The sequence below is a fragment of the Ictidomys tridecemlineatus genome, chromosome 4 (assembly GCF_052094955.1).
Source record: "Ictidomys tridecemlineatus isolate mIctTri1 chromosome 4, mIctTri1.hap1, whole genome shotgun sequence".
Taxonomy (NCBI): domain Eukaryota; kingdom Metazoa; phylum Chordata; class Mammalia; order Rodentia; family Sciuridae; genus Ictidomys; species Ictidomys tridecemlineatus.
In genome coordinates, this window is record NC_135480.1 from 175,695,586 (window position 1) to 175,717,951 (window position 22,366).

At 48.8% G+C, this 22,366-nt stretch overlaps 1 long non-coding RNA gene across 1 annotated transcript in view; it reads right to left on the reverse strand.

Annotated features, from left to right (window-relative positions):
- Window positions 1–18,998: 18,998 nt before the first annotated feature.
- The window catches only part of LOC144377311 (uncharacterized), a 35,516-nt gene continuing 32,148 nt past the window's right edge, over window positions 18,999–22,366 (reverse strand). Inside the window, exon 2 of the long non-coding RNA XR_013438179.1 lies at window positions 18,999–21,297. This is a non-coding gene — a long non-coding RNA (uncharacterized LOC144377311). The remainder of the gene's footprint in view (window positions 21,298–22,366) is intronic.

The window sequence follows — 22,366 nt, forward strand, 5'->3', positions numbered from 1 at the left end:
AATTTTAAAACAATGGACTTTGAAAAATATTTAATCTATACTAACAATAGGGGCACGACTTATTACATGATACTTAAGTCTCAGGAAGATCCTGGGGAGAAAATTATGCTTTAAAATACATCAATTTTAAAGAGGATAGAAAAAACAACAGAACTCTTTTCCTTCTAACGAATGTCTTTAAAAGTGAAAAAGGACTACTCCAACAAACCTACATCTCAGGGAAAAAATGTTTTTAAATCAGCCATCTAATTTAAGGGCTAAGGACATTTTATATATATATATATATATATATATATATATATATATATACACACACACATATACATTTGCAGAGTACTGAGACAAAACCCAACCACTGCCTTCATAAAAAAAAAATTTTTTTTTTAAATTTTAAATCCTTCTGTAAAGGTAAGCCTGGCATGTGGACTTGACCACTACACCCTCTCAGAGCACACAAAAGAAATGGGTCATAGGATCTTCTATACACAGCACATTCCACTTCACTGTATCATGATTTGTTATAAAAGCATTTCCCTGGAATTTTTGGAATATGTTTGCAATTGACAAGCAGCTTTAAGTTGGTTAGGGGGATATAAAGAAGCCAAAGAAAGCTTCTGAGTCCCAGGATTTATAAGAGGTCTGAGGTGGATTTGAAGTAAAAGGAGTTGGGGAGTGCTATCCATATGCTCCCTTCTCTTACATCAAGGTCCTTCTGGAGTACCTAAGTAAATTGAAGAGCTAACCCAGTAAACACAGAGCAATCCAATGTAGCAACATCATTGACCTTGTAGCTGTTAATCAGCCACTAACTGACATTGCTGAGGTTTGGGGCGAAGAGCCAAGCCCAGAAGTATACTGTTGCTTGGCAGCTCAGAGGCAAAGGCAGGGGAACCTCCTTAACTGGTACTGGCTGAGCTGGGACTGGACTGTACAAGGGAAGCCAAGGCACCTCTAAGGTCACATACATATACATTCTCCAAATCTAAAACTCTATAAAATAGCTACCTCATCTCAGTTATTTTCCCCAATTTTCATCTACCACCTAGGTTCATGAATAATATTTGCAATGGAGGGGACAAAAACACTCTTAATATAGCCTATATCCTTAAAACTATCCAAGCAATCCACTGAAGTTTCCCATCAATATTTCCTAAAATGACCAAGTCCAGGCTAATTTCAAAGAAAAAGATGATCTTATAGATAATTGCAGTACTTAGTTCCAGTTTTATGCTGAATTTTTCTGAATTTTCAAAATGAACTTTAATCAATGTTAATTGTTCTGAAACATTCCAGATATAAGATAAAAGGGAAAACATCTCTAACAGGATTTTGAAGGTAGGAACACAAATGTACAGTTTACCTAAACAGAAAGACTGAAGTCACCCTGGCCAACAACCTTAGGAACGCTTGGTTCTGGGGCTGGGAGCATCTAAGAAAAATGGATTATATATATCTTTCAAGACAGGATAAATTTAAGTAAAAGAAAGTAAATTCAAAATTGGTATGAGCTCTGAGAGGTCAATGGACTACGGGGGGGAGGGGGGGCGAGGAAACTAAAAACACCAGCACACTTTTGGAAGGACCTGGAAGTCCAGGCCTCGTGGCCCATCTGCAAAAGCCTGTTTGCTTCAGTACTAACCAGTTGAGACTTTTTGCTCCAAACACAGCAGCCACCTTCAAAGGACTTTAATGCCAAGAGTAGTCATTTGTGAGTTTGGAGGGTTGTATTATATTATGAAAAAAACAATACAAAGACAAAAGCACCAATGAGTGTATAATCTGGTTTTGGACAGAGCAAATACCCATACTCTTTACCCTTGACCACAAAGGCAAAGTTGCTAAGGATCTTGCAGAATCTGATGCACATCTCCACAGCTGGCACTAGACCCAGAGAGACCTAGAGACTTTGACATCCCTCAGCAACCTGAAAATGCCCCAAACCCACTTGGACCTCTTGCCTCAGTTTTACCCAACAGAGTTCTTCAAGGATGGCAGTGAAAAAAAAATTCATAGCTGTGGCCTGAGGAAAGCCATTTATCCTGAGACTGGAAAAAAAGGGAAGTCTGAGAGAAGAAATGGGGGACAGGGAAAGAAAAGAGAAAAAAAAAAAAAAGAAAGTGTTTGGGAAAGGAGCAGAGTGATAACTAAATGAGAGAGATAGCAAGCAGAGAGAGAATCTGAAAAGGAAGCAGCAGATCAGGCAGGCAGAAAAGGAGGAAAGAAAGGAATGGAAAAGCCAGAACAGACCAAGAAAGGAAAGAGAAGAGAAAATGGAGAAGTGCAAGGAGAGAGCATCTGGAAAACAGGAGACTTCTATAGAGTCAGACTTTTGTTTTCTGGTGCCCCCCCCCCCCCCGCATAAGCACAGCATCTCCTCGAAGAACCCAAGTCCCCGCTTCTAATTCTGTGGACTCTAGGTAGTTGAGGGCTTATCCCCTGGAAGGGTGCTGGGCCAAGAAAATCTTCACTTTCCAGGAGAAGTAGAATTTACAGAGGGACTGCAACAGAGACAGGTGCGAGTAGATCAGGTGAAGACTGGGAAACAGACACAGATACAAGGGAAACAGACCAGCCTCCACAGGACAGAGTAAGCAGGGTTTAGAGGTGGGTGGGTAAATAAAAGTTGAATTACAGATGCCCCTGGGGCCTTTGTGGCTCTGGTCTGGAAGGCACTGGCTTCCATAGAAGCTTCTCAGGTTCTGATAAGGACATACAACCCACTGGAGGCCCTGACCACACCCCAAAGGGTATTGGGAAGGTCTTTGCTGATTCAGCTGTGGATTAAACTATAGGACACACAGGGTCATTGAAATTTCTCCTAGATACCAGAAAGGAAAAATGAAGGGGCACACAGACATGTGAACAAGAGCACATGGAAAGATTAGGCATGAAATCCCCCCAGTGGGCTCTCCAACAGGTAGATAGGCAGTGACACACATGAACAGTTGGGCTGTGGACACAGATATGGTTGAACAACACAAAGTGAGAATCTTGCACATGTGAATTCACCCACACAGTCTGCTGCCTCTATCTGGAATCTGAGTCCCTCCCTGTCCCCTTCAAAGCTTTATGCTTCTGTCAAAGATACCCAAGAAGCTACTTCAGCTTTGCTCATGTGAACTTCTGTTAGTCTTTCCGTCTTTCTGACCTTAGTGTCATATTCTATAACATGGATCTAACTGAAGTTTTGGGTGATACTCAGGAAGGACACTGGCTATAAAAGTGCCTTATAACTGGTAAAGATGCTTGGGGAAGAAAATGTCTTAGAGGGGAGTCCATTGTATTGATGTGAATGATGAGCCTGAAATAGTGAGTGGGACACTTTTGAACTATGAAGCCTATTTCCTAGCAGTGCCTGCCCCTCCTTTTAGAAGCTGTTTGCTTAAAAGTGGTGGTTGAAGAATTGGGGCAGGAAAAAATCAACCAGGGCCAGCAAGGAAGATGAGGAAGTGGGATTTTGCGCCCCTATTTATTACAACCACCATCTAGAATCAATTTTTCTCCCCCATCCCCACCGCCTGCAAATTGGGCTCCAGAGCTGGCCTATATTGTTCAAGCAAACAGCTTTGGATGCCAGAACCAAAGGTTCTTCCAAAAAAGCCAAGGGCTTGCACCAGCTCTGGAAGCTAGGCTGGCTGGGGCCCAACCCCCACAGTGCTGCCAGGGAGATTGAAAATGGGAGGAGGGGGCAGACTAAAGGCCAGGGCAAGGAGGCACAGGCAGACATTAGCCGTTGGCTAATCTGCACCTGGAAGAAGCTGCTTTCTCCATGCTGATGCACAGCCAGGAGACCACCTAGTCTGATACTATCTCCCCAAGGGCTGGGAACGACCTCAGAGCAGCCCAGCTCTGGGCAGAAGAAGGCAGCAGGGGCCTGTGGATTCCAGCCAGCAAAGAGAGAAGCACTGGGGCAGCTCTCCCTATCTTGTCCCCCATTTACTTCTTGGCTGAGCCAAGGGCTTGCTCACCTCTCAGAGTATTGCTCCCAACTCATTTGTTTTCAGGCTCCTTCTGTAAGATCACAGCTTTTCTAGAGCCAGGCTCAAGTATGTACAGGAAAAAGACTGCAGAGAGCACTAGGGTCACTACAGACTGGAAACCGTTTGAGCACAGGCCCCAAATGGTGAGGAATCGTTTGGCTGGTACCAGAACAAGAGGCTTCTGTGCCCAAACCCACCGCTTTGGAGGATTACCTTCGACTCTGAATTTTCACACAAAGAGAAACTGACCTGCCTGCAGCCAGCCCAGCTGCCTAGACAAGCCTTCCCCTGCTTGCCAGGCCACTCGGCACTCCCTGGCAGCCGCGGACATTCTCGTCCCGGAAGCATGCCTTCTCTCCAGCCGGGTCTCTGCTGCCTTTGTTAAATGGGGGACCCACGGCTAGGGAAACCGAATCCTGGGCTAACAGAGGCTGGAGAGGGCTCCTGGCCACTGAGTAACTCCTTGACCTGCAACCTGCAGAGACCGAGCTGGGCACCAGACTGGTTGTTGCCAAAGCCTCCTCCGCCGGCTCCACAGCCAACAGAAAGGAAACGCGATTCGTTCCACTTGGAATTTCCTTGAAATCTCCGAATCTAATCCAGCGTTAACTCACCGTGAGAGGAGCGCTCATCTCACAGGAGGCTGTGCTAATGGGTGAACTGGCAGGATCCCGGATCAATCAGGCGGACCTTACCCGCGCCCAAAATGACCCTTCCCGTCTCCTACACACGAAGCGACTTTCAGAAGGTGGGGGCGCCTGTATAATGACTAATTGGCTTCTTTATTTCTTTTTTCTTTCTTTCTTTTTAGGGGAGAAACCACCACGAGGCAGGCGTCCTGCAGGAAAGGACCCAATGGGGTCTTTAAGGGTCTCTGTATGAACTGGCCGTCTCCTAAGCAGAAGCTTAGCCCAGGGAGCACGACTTCGTTGATTTTTCAAATCCCCCTCCTCAACTCCAGGACGCCCTTGGAGCCCTGGACCCGGTGTCCTTTCTTAGCTCTCAACCTCTTCCTCTACAAATACAGAGATTGGTCAGGGCCCCGCTTTCCCTCCAAATGGCAGTCTTGATCACCCACCAAGGCTGAAAAAGGCGCCATCAGGGTTGGGGCACCGTCTGAGACTCAGACTGACCTTTCGCAACAACTTCGTGCCCTCCAACTGGCCCAGCCCGGAGCCCTCTACGAGTCCCAGCCAGGGTTCTCCGGATGCTCTGAAATGTCCCTGCTGGAGCCCCAGAAAGGCTGCAGCTCGCTGCCTACACTACGCGTTGCTGGAGGCGGGATTCCAGGACCAGGTATTCTGGCCTGGGCGGCCGAGTGCGTTGTTCCACGTCCCCTGCCTGGAAGCCCTGGCACTTTGTAAAGTTGGCTACACAGCTACAGAGGTCCAGGGTCCTCCCAGCTTTAGGACCTGCCCCGCGGTCCGGCACCCCCAACCCGGTCCCGGCCGGAGAGTGAGAGAAGCGAGTTCGCCGCCTACTTACTATGCATGGATGCAAACGGGTCGTGCTTACAGTGTATTTCCATCGGGGCGCTCCAGACTGCAGGCCGGCCCACGCCGCCGCCTCCCGGCGCCAAAGGGCTGCCCAGGGCGGCTAGGGAACCGTGCCACCAGGCCGGGCACCGTGCGAGCCAGGCTCAGAAACCACTGCTGGAGTCTTAGGGTCTCTCCCAGAGCCTCCCTGCTGAAGATTGTCGAAAGCTCCGCGGAGAGGCGGGAAACGGCGCTAGCGCAGTCGGTCTGGGAGCGGGCGCCCAACTCTGACTGGCTTCGTTCCCCGGCTGGTTCAGGCGGCGGTTCCGGGCCCAGCCCGGGGTAGCTGCGGCCAAGGCGCCCGCGGCTTCGGGGACATAGCGTAGGGGCCCACCTCCAGCACCGCTAGGAGCTCCCGGTCCCCTGCAGGAGCACTTGTCAGGAGGCCGCCGGAACACACGGCCCTTAGGTTCACTCAGGAAGCAGCGAGGCCCGCCGGCTGCCAGGCTGGTTCCGCGGCCTCGCTGCCTCTAGGGTCCCACCTCGACCCCTCAGTCTCCACCAGATCCTTTTTCTCTGTTTCTCTGAGTCTCTGGGGCTCGGACTTGCCCCCTCCGTCTCTCTACAACTGCCTCTCCGACGTCTCAGACGAAGTTGCGGAGAACTTCCTCTCTGGCTGCGCAGGGGCCCGGGTGGGTTCGGAGATGCTTCCGCCACTGATGTTGGGGCGGAGAGACTTCGGAGTCCCCAGGAGCTTGCAACCCTCAAACCCAGGGACCCGCTGCCTTCAAAGTTCCCGCGGCCTCAGCTGCTTCCCCATCGCTGGGAACAGGAAAGGGGACAACAGCGACCGGCTCCTTCTCGCCCGGCTATTTGCCTCACGCCTACCAACTCTTCGAACCCGGCTGCCCTCTTTTTGGGGCTCTGTTTGGACTGTCTTCCAGATGCCTCTTCCGGGACAGCCGCCGCGCCTGCCCCAAGCGTGGAGCGAGGGACCGAAGAGAGAGCAGAGGGTTCCCGCCACCAAGGCCGCCAAGACTGTCGATGCTAAGATGAAGCCACTGCCGGCTTTGACTGCCGGTGCTTCTGCTGCCGCCGCGGGCGCTAGCCTTTCGCCTGCTCGGCGCGCACAGTGCGCCACCGCGCCGCCCCGGAGCCGCTTTCAGGACCCGCTGCGTGTGGACAGCGCCGCCCGGGGCTCAGCCTCCCTCCGGGCGGGGGCGGGGCGGGGGCTAACCTGCCAATCATGTTCCACCAAGCCAATCAGAATGAAGGCATCCAGCCCTGGTTCGAAACACCGCCCTATTGGCTAAGCAACCCACGAGCTCCGCCTGATTAGCCGATACCTGGGCAATGGGAGAGAATGGGGGGCGGGGCCCGAGCGGCGGCGCCACGTTCATTGACAAACGCGCGGGGCCAAGGCCTAGTGGATAGTGGATGGGGGAGGGGAAAGGGAGAAGAGGGCCCACGCAGTGCCTGGAGTGTCTAGTTGCTGCTCCTACCCGGGCCCGCACTTCCCCGCTGCGGTTAGGATCCTGGAACGCCCTGAGGCATTAGCGGCCGGCTGAAGCGGAGTGAGGGGGTTAAATGAGGGAATAGTCTCCAGAAGGGAAAAACAAACAAAACAAAAAGCCCACCCAAGAGTGTTAGAGGAAGCCACGAAGTGCAGTAAGATCCTGCTTTCAATCTAGGTGATGGACACCTAGTATGCACATAACTGCCAGTTCTGACCTCGTTTTCTTCATCTGTAAAATGGGCAGAGTTGTGTAAACTCATTTGTGATGAAAGCTCCTTCCAGGAAAAACACTTCAGAATTTTATCAAACACTTGCAAAGCCACAACAACCTCCTCTTTGTCTTACCCTGTCCCTTCCTCTAGCTGCAGAACTTACAGTTCTGCATTAACCAAAGATAGAGACATTGGGGAGAAAGATATGTAATAATCCTTTAAAATTAATATCCAGAGCATTTCTGGGGAAAGAGGCCATCTGAGACTGTGGGCCAAATTGCCCAAGCACAGAGCAGTAGGCCCTCCTTCCAACTTCAGACTAGATGCTGCTAGCGGCTGTGGGGGCTGGTGATGCTTCAGCTGAATACTTCTGTCAGCAGGAACAATTCCCTCACCACCACCACCACACGGTATCTTGGAACTGAGTGAGCCCTCTCTTCTCCAGTGCTAGTGATAGTCTCTGAAGCAAGCAGCTAAGCACCCATTATATCTGCAAGGGTCCAGCAAACAATATTATACCTTCCAGCTGTCAGAAAAACCTCACCTCACCTAGCCAAAAGTTCCTGTAGTGTTTGTGGGGAAGAAAAAAAAAAAAGGATTGATTTCTAGCTGAACTTTCCTGATACAGAAGTGGTCTTTGACCAGACAGTCTCAGTTTCTCAGGGTTTTAAGACTCTAGGAACACAATCAAAATAACTGGACCTTTAAAAGGAAACATTTGTCAGCCCTTCTTCATCTAGAAGGCTATAGTTTTGTGAGCCCTACAGTGTGCCAGCCCTCACCCCCCACAGAGACACTGAGCATTCTTCTGCCCCTGGCAGCTTCTAGGAATGGTCTGCAGATTCACCATTTCAAATTCATAAGTGATGACCTTTTAATATTAAGCATAAGCCCACCAAAACAGTATTCTGATGCCTGTTCCAGAGAACAGAGCACAGGCTGATCCTGGGAGGATCCCTGGCTTCATTGTCAGCCTGTTTTCTCTCCTTTCCCCTCTCTCTACCCCTGCTTCACTTTTCATACCTCTAAGCTGAGTTTGCCCTTGGATCCACTTTCTGTGTCTGTCTCAGACCCAGCTGTCCCTGACCGGTAGACAAGTTTCCGGTGCTGACACCCAACCCCACCCCAGCCGGGGCACAGCTGTGGAAAACAGCCCCCACACAGGCCTCTAGGGACCCAGGAGGCCGTGGTGTGCAGGGGAAGTGATGTATCTCTCCATTGCCTGGAACTCTGCAGATCTACATCTTAGTTACCAATCCCAACCCCCACCTTGGAGCAGGAAGGTCACCACAGGAGAGAAACTAGGATGGAATAGAGTTGGCTTCATCCCATGGTGTCCAATGGGTTGAAAATCCTCTGAGGGAGTATGGAGACACCCTAAGAGTGACAACCAGTGACAGCCAGTGACAACCCTACATGTGGCTCTGCTCCTTGAGATTGGGCCAACAAATCCAGATCTAAAGTCTTAGAACTTAAAGTGCTCTGAGGCTATGCTTCCCCCATTTTACAGATGTGGAACCTGAGGCCAGGAAGTGGATGTGACTTGTCCAAAGTCACACACACAACAAGCTGGGGCAGAAAAAAGACTGTAAACTTCTCTTCAAACTTCTTCTCCAGACCCCTCTGGCTAGACATAGCTGGTTGTCAATGGAGGAGGAGGGATGCTGCCAAATCAAAGAACCGGTTTTCTTTGTAAAGGTTGAACAAAATCCCTGGGGCATTTGGGAATGGGATGAAACCAGAGATGTTATTCCAACAGGAGTAGCACGGATTCCCTTTCACTCAGTAGGTGTTCCACTTCTTTGGGGCGTTTGGATGTGTGCTCACACAGGACCAGTCTAACCTGTGCGCAGAAAGTAGCCACGTTGTGATGCACCTCGGAAAGGAAGTTCCCATGTGAGAGGGGATTATTCATCGCCACCTGAGCTGGACAGCCTACAAGAACTCAAGGCGCGACCAGAACTGGTATCGTGGCCACCTAGCCCAGCCTTACAGGCCACCAAATGGCGGCCCAGAGATTACACAGCGATTCCAATGCTGAACCCAACTTTTGCGCCTCAGTCCTGTCTCCCTACGCCCAGAAGCCGCAGGCTATGTCCAAAAGAAAGAGACTAGCAACGAGCTGATCTCACCGATGCGCTGATCGTGGTTGTGCTTTAAAGTCTCTCATGGCTTCTTTCAGCAGCGGGGCTTTGGGATCAACCCTATGAGAAGCGCAGGGGACAGAGCCCGGGAAAGGAAATCATCCAGGTAGAAACTTAATTTATGTAAATCGAATCGCCTTTGAAAAGTTTTGCTACTGAAAGAAAGCCCATTGAGAATACTGTTTGAAGAGCTAAAACATCTTTGGAGAGAGCGTCCACCTCGGTATGCAGCCAGAGACCTCACTTCACTCGGTCACACACCCCTCCGGGTTCCCCTTTTTCGCCTCTGCATGACTCCCTCTAGCGCACAGCAAAACTGTAGGTCAGAAAGCTGGGGCTGTTTAGAGCCCTGTAAAGCTGAGATCTACTCCCGCAGGGGACTCCAACCCATTTCCCAGCTCTTGCTTGGGAAAGCAAGGACTTAGGGGACTCAGATCAGTTCTCAGTTCGGGAAGATCAGAGATGCTATGGGCATCTGTGTCTTAACTTGGTAGGTTCTCTCTAACCTTCCTTTAAAAAAAAAATCAAAAGAAAGAAAGCAAGTGGCTTGAAATTACAAAGCAATCTCTGATACAAAAAATCCTGCATCGTTTTCTACACCTGAATCAGAAGTCTGCCTTACTTGGCCCAAGTCTGTTTGCAGGAATTTTGAAGGATATGGGAGAGAAGGGAGAATCGAGCCAGGTTTTTCAAGAACCAAGTACACCACCTGTATTGGAGTTAGTTATCTTTATCAGCCTGGATTCCGCCCCCCCACACCCCCCAGAGACACCAGGATCACTAAAACAAACTCTTTCTCAAAGACTTGAGACTGGGCGCAGCCCTTTCTTCTACAGCCTCAGCTTCCTCTGCACCTAATGCAGAGAGCAACCTCTGAAATGCCACTTCTGGAGGCTCTATGAGATAAAGTTCCATAGATGAAGAGTATTATTATCATTCCATTCTGGGATCATTCCAGAGCTCTGAGACTGAATGCCAGTGCCCAGTGGAAGTGTTCAATCTATACAGGTCTCCCTGGCCTAGGGACTCAGGGTCTCCCACTGCAGGTGGCTTACCCAATAGTAGTTTTCCAAGGGTGTGGGGGAAGGTGGGAGGGTAGAAATCTATCTCTTCTCTTAGTGGGAATATCTTATTGTCTAAGGGCAAGGAGTTTTTGCTTCCTATTCTCATCATAACTCCTGTTTTGTGATCTCCAGAAGTCCCTGCTCTCTCTGTATCTCTTCTTTTCTTTTTCCACAGTACAATGAAAAGGCCAGAAAAGAAGATCCTTAAGGGAATTTCTGCTAAGCTATGACCTTGCCAAACCTTGAGCTTAGAACAAGGACATACTTCCTCACCACTGTACAGATAGGGATACTGAGGCTGGAGAAGGAATAAAATATGAATAGGTTCTGAAGGAAGGAAAGGGAAGTCTAGTGGTCTATGAAAGTTGTAGAGGTTGGGAAAGAGGAGAAACCTTTCCAGAAACCAAACCTGGATGCCCTGAGTACCAGATGGGACCCCTGCTAGCCCAGCCCCCCATATTTCCAGCCAGGAGGAAGGTCTATTCAGACAGGCAGAAGTGCAGTATCATCTAGCTGTCACCCTTTCCAGGGAAAGCAGCCCTTATCCCAACCCAACAGGTGAGGAAAGGGTGTGGTTCTCAGGATTTTAAGGTCCAATCCTACTAGGATTCCCTCTTACACAAACCCCACCCAGTCCAGCGCCACAGAGGAATAAAATGCTTTATTGATTAAACGATTATTCAGGCGATTGAACTAATCAAAGAGCCCATCGACCGCCATGAATTACATTCTTTGTAGACAGCTTGTTGGAAGAGGCAGCCCAGCTGGTGGGCCACAGAGACCCTCTCCCTGACCCTGGTGTACTTCCAACCCATTTTCAATGCATGCACGACCTCTAGTACCAGGAGCAGGCACCTCTAGGTGTCCCATCTAGAGAAGGCCTCACCACCTGGGGAGAAAGGCTGGGGAAGAGAAGGTTTCCAGTTTCCCTTTTCTGCACCCTCATCTCAGGAAGGCTCTTCTGGTTCCCCTGCCTCTTAGATTTTTGCCTTCACTTCTTTTCAGTTGCTGTTTCAGAAACACATCTATGCCCAAGAAGTTGTCCTGGGTTTGGGGTCTAAATTTACCCCTTTCTGTTCTTTGACATTTGGTTGGAGCTGGAGTAGAGGTAAGGGTTCGCAGATGCCCTAGGATGGGGGAGGGAGTTTCTTGCCAGGACTGAGAGTGTGTTTGTGTGGGATTTGGCATGATAGCCCCCACCTAAAAAAAAAAAAAAAAAAAGAGGCCTGCATCAGCATATGCCTCAGAACAGACAGAGGCCTACCGCCACCTCCTCTTAGACATAAACACACACTGCTACCCAGTGCCTGGCCCTGTAGGAGACTTATGAGCCTGTGCCAAGAAAGCGTGTGTGAGTATAGTCACCAGAGCTAAATGCCTTGGCTAGGCACACACATCCACCCACTTGTGCTCTCCTCCATTGGAGCGGCACCCACAGGATAGAACCTGAGCATACAGCGCATGTGTGCACGTGCATGCACACATGCAACCAGAGCCTGAGGCTAGTCTAGGTGAAAGCAAAGACAGGCAAAAGTAGCCCACTCTCACCTTCCAAGTATGTACCTGCCACAAGAGACCCTCGTGTACAAATGGTAGTCTTAACACAGTGCCCAAAGAGTACAGTTGTACACACTGCACACCAAGGGCCCAGATCCTGAATTTTCATCTCCAATCCAGGTTCCATCCCCTAACAATATGGGACTTGTGCCTGACTATACATGCTTAGAACAGTAGACCCCACATAGGCCCCAGACCCATGTCTGTGCCTACAGGCAGGCATTCTACAGAATTGATGTACACATTGGACAGTTGTTGGACATCCAAAAATGGAAGAGTCAAAGTAGTTACCCCTTCCTCACTTTCAAAATAATATGGAATATTCAACTGAACACAGAGTCTCCTCAAAGCAACAGAAGTTCACTCAGACACTTTTCTAAACTATATATAAAACACTCACAGACACACATTTTGAATACTTAAAAGAACATATATACAAACACCAACTCATAAACACACACTAATCCATACAAAGGTATAAAGATGCACAGACACGCAAACTCTTGGACACATACTCAGGCATTTAAAAAATACATGTACAGGGACACACTGAACGCATTGTCACTCATGCACACGCTGAGCTCCTTATGTAAACACACAGACCCAAACTTACTCACCTCCAAATAGACACCAATACAAACATTCAGAAATAGAGAAACAGGCAAACTCAAAGACACCCGGACTGATGCAGAAATGTGTGAACAGACTGGTTAAAAGACACAAACACGCTGCAGATAGATATACAATCCCTGAGAAAATACGGCGCACCGCCCCCCACCCCCCTCCAGGGTCACCAGGCATGAGGACCAGTGCCCGGTGGTGTCCCAGAGCTAGCATGTCTGGAGCCCATATCGCGGTCCTACCTGTCCTGCCGGTCCGAGGAGTCGGGTAATTTTTCTCTAAATCCATTTTGATATTTTCAGGACTTGATGGAATGGACAGGGAAAAAAGTTTCCACTTTTTTTTTGTGACTTTTTTTTTTTTTTTTTTTTTTTTGATGCCCGGGGCCGCTCACAGGTTGGAATAATTCAAGCCTTCCGCTCCCCCGCCGAGCTGGGGTAGCTGATCACTGAGCTGAAACTAAACGTTTTAGGTGGAAAAAAAGCGTCCGAAGGCACCGTGAAATGATTAAGGAACTAAAGAGCTTCTCGCCATGTGAGATCATGTCCTGTTCTCGCCAACATCACAAGATGTCCCCAGACACGCCGCGCCCCCATCGCGCCGCCCCGCACTGCGGGCCCGGAGCCGGGAAAGGGTGACCGCGCTGTGCAGCCGGGCCTGCTCAGCGTGCCAGACGGGGCGGACCGGGCCGGGCCAGAGCAGCGAGAAACCCGGAGAGCAGCAGTACTGCCGCCGCGCCGCCCCGGACTTTTATAGGGGATGGGGGGGAGGGAAGGAAGGCTTCAGACTGCGCGGGGCTCTGGTCCGCGCGCCTTCGGGAACCGGCAGAATGAAGCCGAACCCCGAATTCTCTATGAAACCTGCGTCTGGGGGTCGTGGCTCTCTGTGCTATGGTCGGAGCTGGTGATCCCACCATGTGCAAAACCCACTGTATTTGTTGGCCCAGGCCGTGTTTTTGTTTTTAAAAGAAATTAGCCACTCTGCCAAACAGGTGCTTTTTAAGGGGGTGCAAAGGCTAGCAGTGCTGTCAGGTATTAATGGGAAGTTTCAGCATCCTCAGATTCACCCCTAGGGCGGCGCCCGCCCCCAGGGTTCCCAATCACCCCACCCCGCGCAGAACCAATACTATTGCTGGGCCTGTAACTCTAGGACAGGGCCAGATTCCTAAAGCCTGCAGGTCCCACTCAGTCTTCAGGTTCCAGATCTCCTTCCCACAGCACGTCCCGTTCTGGCCCAGAGTACAGAGATTAATCTGTGAAAGGCTGGAGATAAATTCCGAGTCCCCTCTTTGGAGCACCCGGGCAGAGCAGAACATCTCTGGAGACTGGCGGAGTTCTGGACACCTTACCCCGGCTTATAAATGGAATCCCATTGCCCTCAGGCCGGGAGACGTTGCGGCATTCCTGAGGCCCCGGGACTTGATTCCAGGGGGAAAATCAGATGGGCAGAGGTGTGGCATGTCCAGCCCGCTCTCTTCCGCCCAGGCTTGAGGATCCCCTCCCCATTCCCCCTCCCCAGTCCAGCTGCTCGACTTGGTCACTGGAAGCCTGTGGGGCCCAGATGCGGGGTGGTCGCTGAGGAAAGGTTCTCCAGGGCGGGGGAGTGCTCCGCAGGAGAACTCTTGGCCCGCCGGACAATGGCAGTTTCGGAGAGTGAATCGTCCTCTGCGAGTGTTTGTTTTTTGGAGGGGGTGGTCACGAGGCTGGGCCGCAACCTAGGGGGAAGAGCCTAGAGTTCAAGGAGAGGGGGGCGGGCAGCGGGAACCGGACATCGCGTATCCACTAAACAGATTTCTCCACAATCGGAAACGTGGCTGTGGATTCCCGAACGACCCCCCCACCAAGTGGTCTGCGCAATCCCCCTGCGCCTCCTCCTCCCTGCAGCCTGCGGGTCCGGGGTCCCTACTCAGCGGTTTGATTTTTGACCATCTTGGAGCGTTGGACTCTCCCTCCGCAGCCCGGCCCCAGCTCCGGCTTCCCGCTCTCCCGCCTCGCCCGCACCGGGAGGCAGCGTCAGGGAGGAGCGGCCTGTCCGCGCCTGGAGATCAAAAGCCCTCCCGGAATTGACATTTCACCCCGGGATGGGGGCGGGGGTTGTTGGGGTTTTCCCCCCTCCCCATTTAGAGGGTTTTGTTTTGTTTTTATTTTCTGTTGAGTTTTCTTTTCATGACCTATGAGAATCTTTTGATTCGGGTGTTTTGTGTGTTGTTTTTTCGTGGAATTGATTTTAGTGGTTTTAGTTTTGTCTATGTCTTTTTGTTAGGCTTTATTTTCTGTCTTGTATATTTTGATTTTGTGTGGTTTTTTTGTACTTTCTCCTTGCAGATTGTCCTTTTGTTTGTCCTTTGCAAGGCTTTTTCTTCGCGGTGTTTTGATGTGTTCTAATTTGGGGTTAGTGGGTGTCGTTAGTGGGTGTTACTCGGGTAAATTGTGTGTTTATTTTGTTTTCTTCGATTTTGATTTTGTTTTTATGAGCTGCGCTTTTGGATGGATGCTTCGGGTTGGTTTTTTTTTTGTGTGTGTGTGTGAGTTGATTTTAGTTTTCGTATTTGTGGGATGCTTCGGTGAATCTCGCGTGTGTGTTTTGGCTTTGGGGGTGTGGATTAAGGGAGGGGACACCGGCCGCTCCTTCGTTCCTGCCAGCACCCATGAAGTGCAGAGGATTAGGCCAAACATCATGAACCGTGGGTTTGCCATGCTCCGGAATACCTGACCCCAGAACTGCCGCTTTGCTCTCTGCGCTCTAAACGAGCGCAAAACAAACATGCGTTCCCGAGGGAGCGCCCACTGCTAGCTGGGGACCCGCGGGTCCTGCAGTGCGGGTGCTCGGTTCAGACTTCACAGAGCCCCCTTCGAGCGGTACCCAGGCCTAGCCGCCACCCTTTTGCCCATCCAGGCAGCTGTGGGTCGGTGCCTCCTTAAGCTTGATCAGCGTGCTTCTAACTTCTCTGATTCCCACTGTGTAGGGCTGAGGGGCGACTCCCCGCCGCAGAGCAGGTGATAAACCAAGCCACTTCGGGGGACACGGAATTGATGTTGCGGCCCTACAGTTGCGGGGCAAGGTGGCAGGCGCGTGGAGTCTAGGAACAGATGGGCATCTGGATCCCTGAAAATTTCCCATCTCCCTTGCCCGCAGCCCAGAAATCCAACCGTGCTCAGCTTTCGGTTTGGATAGCCCGCCTGGTTTACAATCATAGATAATGGTATCCAAACCGAACACAGGCATACACAGCTAGAAAACGAGAGAGAGAGAGAGAGAGAGAGAGAGAGAGAGAGAGAGAGAGAGAGAGAGAGAGAGAGAGAGAGAGGGGGGGGGGGGGAGAGAAACACGCCAGCCGGAGCCTTGGTAGCAGCGGCCTGCATGGCGGAACCAGTGATGGCACTGCCTCAAGGGAAACCAAACTGTAGTGACCGGAAATGTTACAGGGACGCAATAAGGCATTCTGTCTGTCTGCGTTGCCGGGACAACATACCAACCTCAACACACCTCGGATTGTTTAATGCTACAGCAGGGAGAAAAAAAAGAGAGAGAGAGAAAGATAATTTAGAGGCAGAGAGACATGTTAACTAAGCCGGCAAGGAAAACGAGGACAATCTAAAGAGAAATAAGAAATGACAGAGATAAAACTGTGGGGAAAGGCAAATTTGGGACCTAGGAAAGGGACTAGTGTGGAGGCTCCTCCAGGCCCCTCCGCGCTCTGGCATTCTGTAAGAGAAAGCAGAAATTCCGGACAGAGAGTGACAGGAAAAGAAAAAAGACGCAGAAGGGTTTGGCCTAGGCACGCTGCGAGCTTTCCTCCAGCTAAGATGCTGCATTCAAGGGAGGGGGAGGCCGACGTCGGGAAGCAAGGGACCAATACTGGCCTCTTCAACTCGGCCAGGAAACACCAGTGGATTCTAAAGCTCGAGGAGAGGGGTTGGGGGTCAGTTCCGCCCAGCGATTCCCCTTCCCGAACCTCCAGCCCGAATTCTAAAAAGGATTGGGCCATCAATGTCCGCCGATGGGCCTTCGTCTGTGCTAGCCTCGGGAGGAGCCGAAGGGAACAAGTCTGGCCCTGGGGCTTCCCGCAGGAGTCCGCGCAGGGGATGGGTGGGAGCAGGCGTCCTGGCAGGAGGCAAGAAAAAGGCCCCGCCCTAGAGCCGGGGTACCAGTTCTGCAGTAGCCTAGCCGGAGATGGACTCGCAGGATTCCCGGTCCGCGCAGAGCGCACGTGGTACCGCACCTTCAGCAGGCGGCGCCCCTAATTCTCAGCCCCGCCCTGCCTGGTTTGCCCGGCCTGGACCTCAGTGTGAGAGTGGACGCCGAGTCGCGGCGAGTAGGTCTCTTGGCGATATGAGTTTAGAGTTTACCCAGGGGCGGTACCGGTATGGACGGGGGCGCCTCTCCGCCCTCAACTCCCCGAGCGCAGGGCGCAAAAACAGCGCACAGCTCTGGTCTGTTGCTGCCGCGAGGTTTGAGGCGGTGCCCTCGGCAGAAAGGGGCTGTGGATTGGTTTGGGTGAAAAGATACTTTGCTGTCCGTGAGGTCTCCTACACCTAACAGGGCTTCGAGCTCTGGATGCTGGCTCGCTGGGGCACCATGTGCCAGTGACTCGCCGCCCGGAAATACTCGGGTAGTTCTGGGATACACAATGGGGATGGGTGTTGGGGGAACCTGAAGTTCATGTTGGATTTTTGCTATTGTTTTTTTTTTTAAACTTTATTGATTTTCTTGCTTTAATTAAAAGTGTTATTGAGAGAATCCTCAAAGAGCGCAGACCTGGGTCGTTTAGATGGGTTCATTTCAACTCAAATCCAGTAATTCAATTCAGTTCCACAACTGGTTTCCAGTGCTCAGATACACATGGCAGACGTCAAGTGTATGCGGTATACATATGCACAGAGACGTGATTTAAAGGCAACTCTTAGAGAATTTTGAGACAAAATTTACTCTCCTGGAGTTACACATTCGAAATACATGAATATGGAAACCAGACAGTCGGTTGTATTTAAAATCTGCCAAACATGTTTGAGCAATTCACTATTACCTAAGAATCCAAAATGAGGCATTGAAGAGTTACTGGCATTCTGAATGAAAACAAGTGTAAATTAGTTTCTTTTTAAATATTTTCTTTTACATTTAATAATACCAGAATACTTAAGTAATAAAATCACATTTTGCTAAAGAAAGTTGATATGTAGGAATTTTTTTTCCTATCAGTATTTATACAATGAACTCTCCCCATTTCTTTTTCTTCTGGTTCTCCATGTGATTTGAGCTTTAAATATTCATGTAAGCCCGGACTTACATTTATTTAATATGTTTTAAACTAATAACACTTTAATGTGAGCTAATGTGATTCCGCAAAGTATTGGAACCTAAAGAAACCTAGTTCATATACGATTTTGAATGAGGGTGAATGCACAGCCTAAACAATTCTTTTAGTTTTTGATGCAGATCAGAATACTGAACGAAAGTGAAGCAAGCCTCTAAGTAGGCCCTTAATGTTCTCAATTACTGTATTCTCCATTTTTCTGTAATAACTTCAGAGCTGTGGAGAGGTTCACAGCAGGATTGGGACACTTTTCTAGGAGCATACAGTGTGAACCTGTAAATCGACAAGTGAATACCACAGTCTCAGGGCAGGTTGTGGGCTGATTGCTATTTTTTCTTTGGGGGAGGAAGTCTTACAGAGTGGTCAGGAGATTGCAATAGGTTAAGTCTGGATTTAAGGACATGCCTGAAATAAAACTGCTCTAAAAGTCTTTCAGATTTGTTGCTGGCTACCCATTTTTAGGAACTTCTTCCAGAACTCAGCCCAGAGTAAGAAAAGAGGAGCTAAGCTGGTGTCCAGAGGACCTTTGAGATGAGCCCTGAACCCAACCCCAGTGTCTAGCAATCACCAGAGATACTTCTCAAAGTCCTTAACTTCTTTATTTGATACTGGAGGCATGGGCTAGACCTTCCAGCGTGGAATGCAAATCTAAAAAGTGCCTACAAAGAGAAAAATTTATATATATATATATATATATATATATATATATATATATATATATACATATACTTTCAGTGAGATGAAAGTCTTTGGGGATATCAGTTTAGTATGAGGAGCTTACAAACACTGGACAAGAAAGTTGTTTCCCCCCAATTCACGAAAATATGTTTAATGGGAAATGGTGGCATTCTATCTTATTTAAAAACACATAATATCTACATATCACAGAAGGAAGCAACCCACTGTTAAAGAAGAATCCAAAAGGGGGAAATGAAGAGATTTAAAGTCCAAGGATAAAATTTTCAAACTAAATTCATACTAAAATAACCATATCAAAGTTTCATACTAAAATGCTGTACAATTTTCAATTAAAACAATTTTTACAACAAGTATTAAGAATTTCCTGGAGAGATCTTTATAAATTTGTCCAGAAAAACAAAGAATGTGTATTCAGGTTTTATATTTACTGTATATATTTGTTTTATTATATATTTATGTCTGTATACATACATTCACTCACACATCAACCCCTGGCAGGCTGAGAGGTCACAGATGGGTTTTCCTTGTTAGGCACAAATTCTTATAAACAAGATATAAGATGGAAACAGTTTGGTGAACTGAAAGGGGAACAATTTTTTTCTACTTTGGTACAGCAGTTGGTGTCTCATTTATCATACAATTTGAACATAGACTTATGTACCCCATGAAGTGACAAAAGAGAATTAGGCAGGGATGAAAACCTGCCGGTATCTGCAGGCGGTGCCTCAAAGCACTCCCTTGGACACACGTTCCTGGTGGTGGGGAGGTTGCTGCCTCTAAACCGGGACTGACCTTTTGTCTTTTGACTTCTGATGCATGAAATTAGGTAGCAAAAGAAAATTCGAAGAAAAGGATACAAAAACATGGAAAAACAGCCCTCCCTGACAATAGTCATTGTATCAGATCATAGTGGAGCTGCCCCGCACAGCCCGAAGTGCTTGTTTTTAAGGTTGTGGGTCTTCCTGGCCACTGGGGTTCCTGTTCTCCTTTGTGGGCAATCTGCATTTGTTGGGGGAGGGATTAAGCACTCTTTTTAATTAAGCTCAGAGCTATGTTTTTTACTGGCTCTTTACACCAAAGCCTGGGTTAGCAAAAGTGTCTGGTTCCTTCATTTCTTCTGAGTTCCTCTGTGTAGGCTGGATGCCTGGTTCAGATCAGACAGCACAGCTTCCAAGACCCAGAGGTAAACTCTGCCCCTAAAGTCCTTTTAGCCACCCAGGCCAAGGTGATTTGTTTCTCAGCCCTAAAAGACCATACCCCAGTGGCTAGCTCTCCACTCTTTCTCCAGATCCAGAAGGAGAGGGTGGCTTACTAGGGTTCCCTGTCCCCTTTGCCTAATAGGCCAGCCTGGCACACTCCACTGTCAGGAGTGCCAGGACAAAGGAACATTGGTGAGAAGCCCTCGGCTTCCAAATAGCATCCTTTGAACCTCACAGTCATCCTGGGAAGGAATGCACAGCCTGGAGTCAGAAGCCAGGATGCAATGTCCCTTGAACTGCAGGTTCTGTCAGAAAAGTATGAGGATGCATGTAGGAGAGTATGAAGATGGAAGAACCGAGCAAGAAGGACAAGTCACTTTGGAAAAGTGGCGTAGAGGAGACCTTCCTGGGAGAGTGACCTATGATGAGTAGGACTTTGTAAATAAGGACACAGAAGGCATAGTTAATATCCCATTTTTGCAGACGAGGCTACTGGGTATCAATGTACAGATAAAATTCTATGAACAGATAAAATTCAAGGGCTTGTAGGGTGGTAAGAATGGCAAGTGCTTCTGAGGGAAGGAATTGACAGTGGTCTGGGGGGATCCGGAAAAGGAGCTAAAGGAGGATGGATCGGATGGGCAGGCCCCTGCCACATCTCTGCCCAGCTCATCAGAGCAGCAGCTACCTGCTCCTCTTACCAGGTGGAGTAAAACAAGATAAGGAAAGATACTAGAACCAAAGGAGAGACTCTTAGTAAGCTTAATTTCAATGATTTTCTATCTTCTCCCTTGGGAAGTTTACAAAGTTCCTCAAAAACTTCAGCCTGGGAAAACAAACAGACCTTGGCCTGAAAAGTTCCTCCTTACTAAATACACCTTACTAAATCCTAGGCTATGGGGGAACACTACTATTCCCCACCCAGGCCCTACAGTCCTGAGCTTGCCCTTCCGGTTACCCTGGGAATTTGGGATGAAGTATTTGTGTCTCTGTCCTCATCACTTCCAGTCTGTGAACTCCCTTAGCAGGAATTCTCCCTGGGGTCTTTCTGATCCCTTATACTAGAGCTTCTAAACTTAAGCGTGAGAGGACTCCCATATAGACCCGTGGGCTGGCCCTGGAGAGCTTGATTTAGTGCTATGAGACACTTGGAACTTGAATGTTTAACTTCCCCATGTCAGTCCACTGCAGGAAATATCTGATCATATGTGAGAAACAGTGACTTAGAAACTTTTCCAGGACTAAACCACTGTGATTCACCAATCCCTGCCCTCCTCATCAGGTCTGCAACTGTCCAGATGTTGAGAACTTGGAATTTATCAGGATAGCAGCATCCAGATTGCAAAAGTTCCAGCAGCAAGATTTGCAAACAATTCCCAATTTGCCTTAGAAGTACCAAAGACACTTCTGAATTCAATCCCATTCATCAAAGAGAACTTGATATAGCGCTTAGTCCTGAAGGGAGATGAACGCTTTCTGTCCTCAAGTTGCTTGCAGTCAGGTTGGAGAAATAAACCTATAACACAAGGTAGAACTTGATCAGGATTTTAATCAAATATAATTAGGGAAATGAAGGAGGCGTCCTTCCTTCCTTCTAGGGGGCATCTATGAAGAGTTCTTCATCTTCATCATTTCATCTGGGTTTGGAAAACCCAGCAGGAAAAGATGGGGACAAGGATGATATAGACCAAGGGTTCAGCGTGAACAATAACTTGGAGGTAGAAAATCATGGCCTGTTTAAGAATTGGCAAGACAGAAGGAGAGAAAAACTTTATAGTGTTGAAACTGGGACCAGCTGAGGAAATAAGTACCCCAGAAGATACAGGAAGAACTGCATTAGAGCACTCTTGCCCACAACTCCCAGGTGGCATTCGTGGGATCATCTGGATTCTTTGGGAGCTTTGCAAGACCTCCTTGCCAAGCCTCTCTGACTGAGCCCTCTGCTGAGTAGGAGTCACTGCTGACTGCTTTTTTATATTTTTGTGCCTGGGGTCACTCCATTAATGAGTTTATCAGCTCCCTCTAGGGCCTACACTTCTGTTGGTGCCTTTGTCACTTTGTCATAGCTCTTTGTCCTCTTGTCTTCACAATGTGTGACCCATTTCATCAACTCCAGAAACAGCACAGAACTTGCACATAAAAGATGTTCATGTAAAAGTCAGAAGAACAAATGTACTGAAGGGAAAAATCTTCCCTGGACTGAGCCCTCTTGAGCCCTCTTTTGGCCTCTAACTTCTGCTTCCATACCCTATAAGTATGACTTCACCTCTCTGCTCCTCAGTTTGCTCACCTGTATAATGGGGAGTGTGTTTGCAGCCCCCTCAACTTTCTTTCCTATGGTGGTGTGAGAACCAAATGATGTAACAGCTGGCTACTTGCTCCACAAAGTATTGTTAGGATGGGTTTGGATTCCTCAAGGATGTTTAAAGAAAATCATTTTTGGTTGACTAAATATATTTATCTTTTGGTAGAAGAGCCGAGGGCCCCACATTTCTGACAGGAGTGAAGGTTTGTATAGAAAGAGGCTGGCAGAACTCATGTGTTGAAAAATTGTGTGTTTCTTTTTACAGCATCCTTTTCTAGCA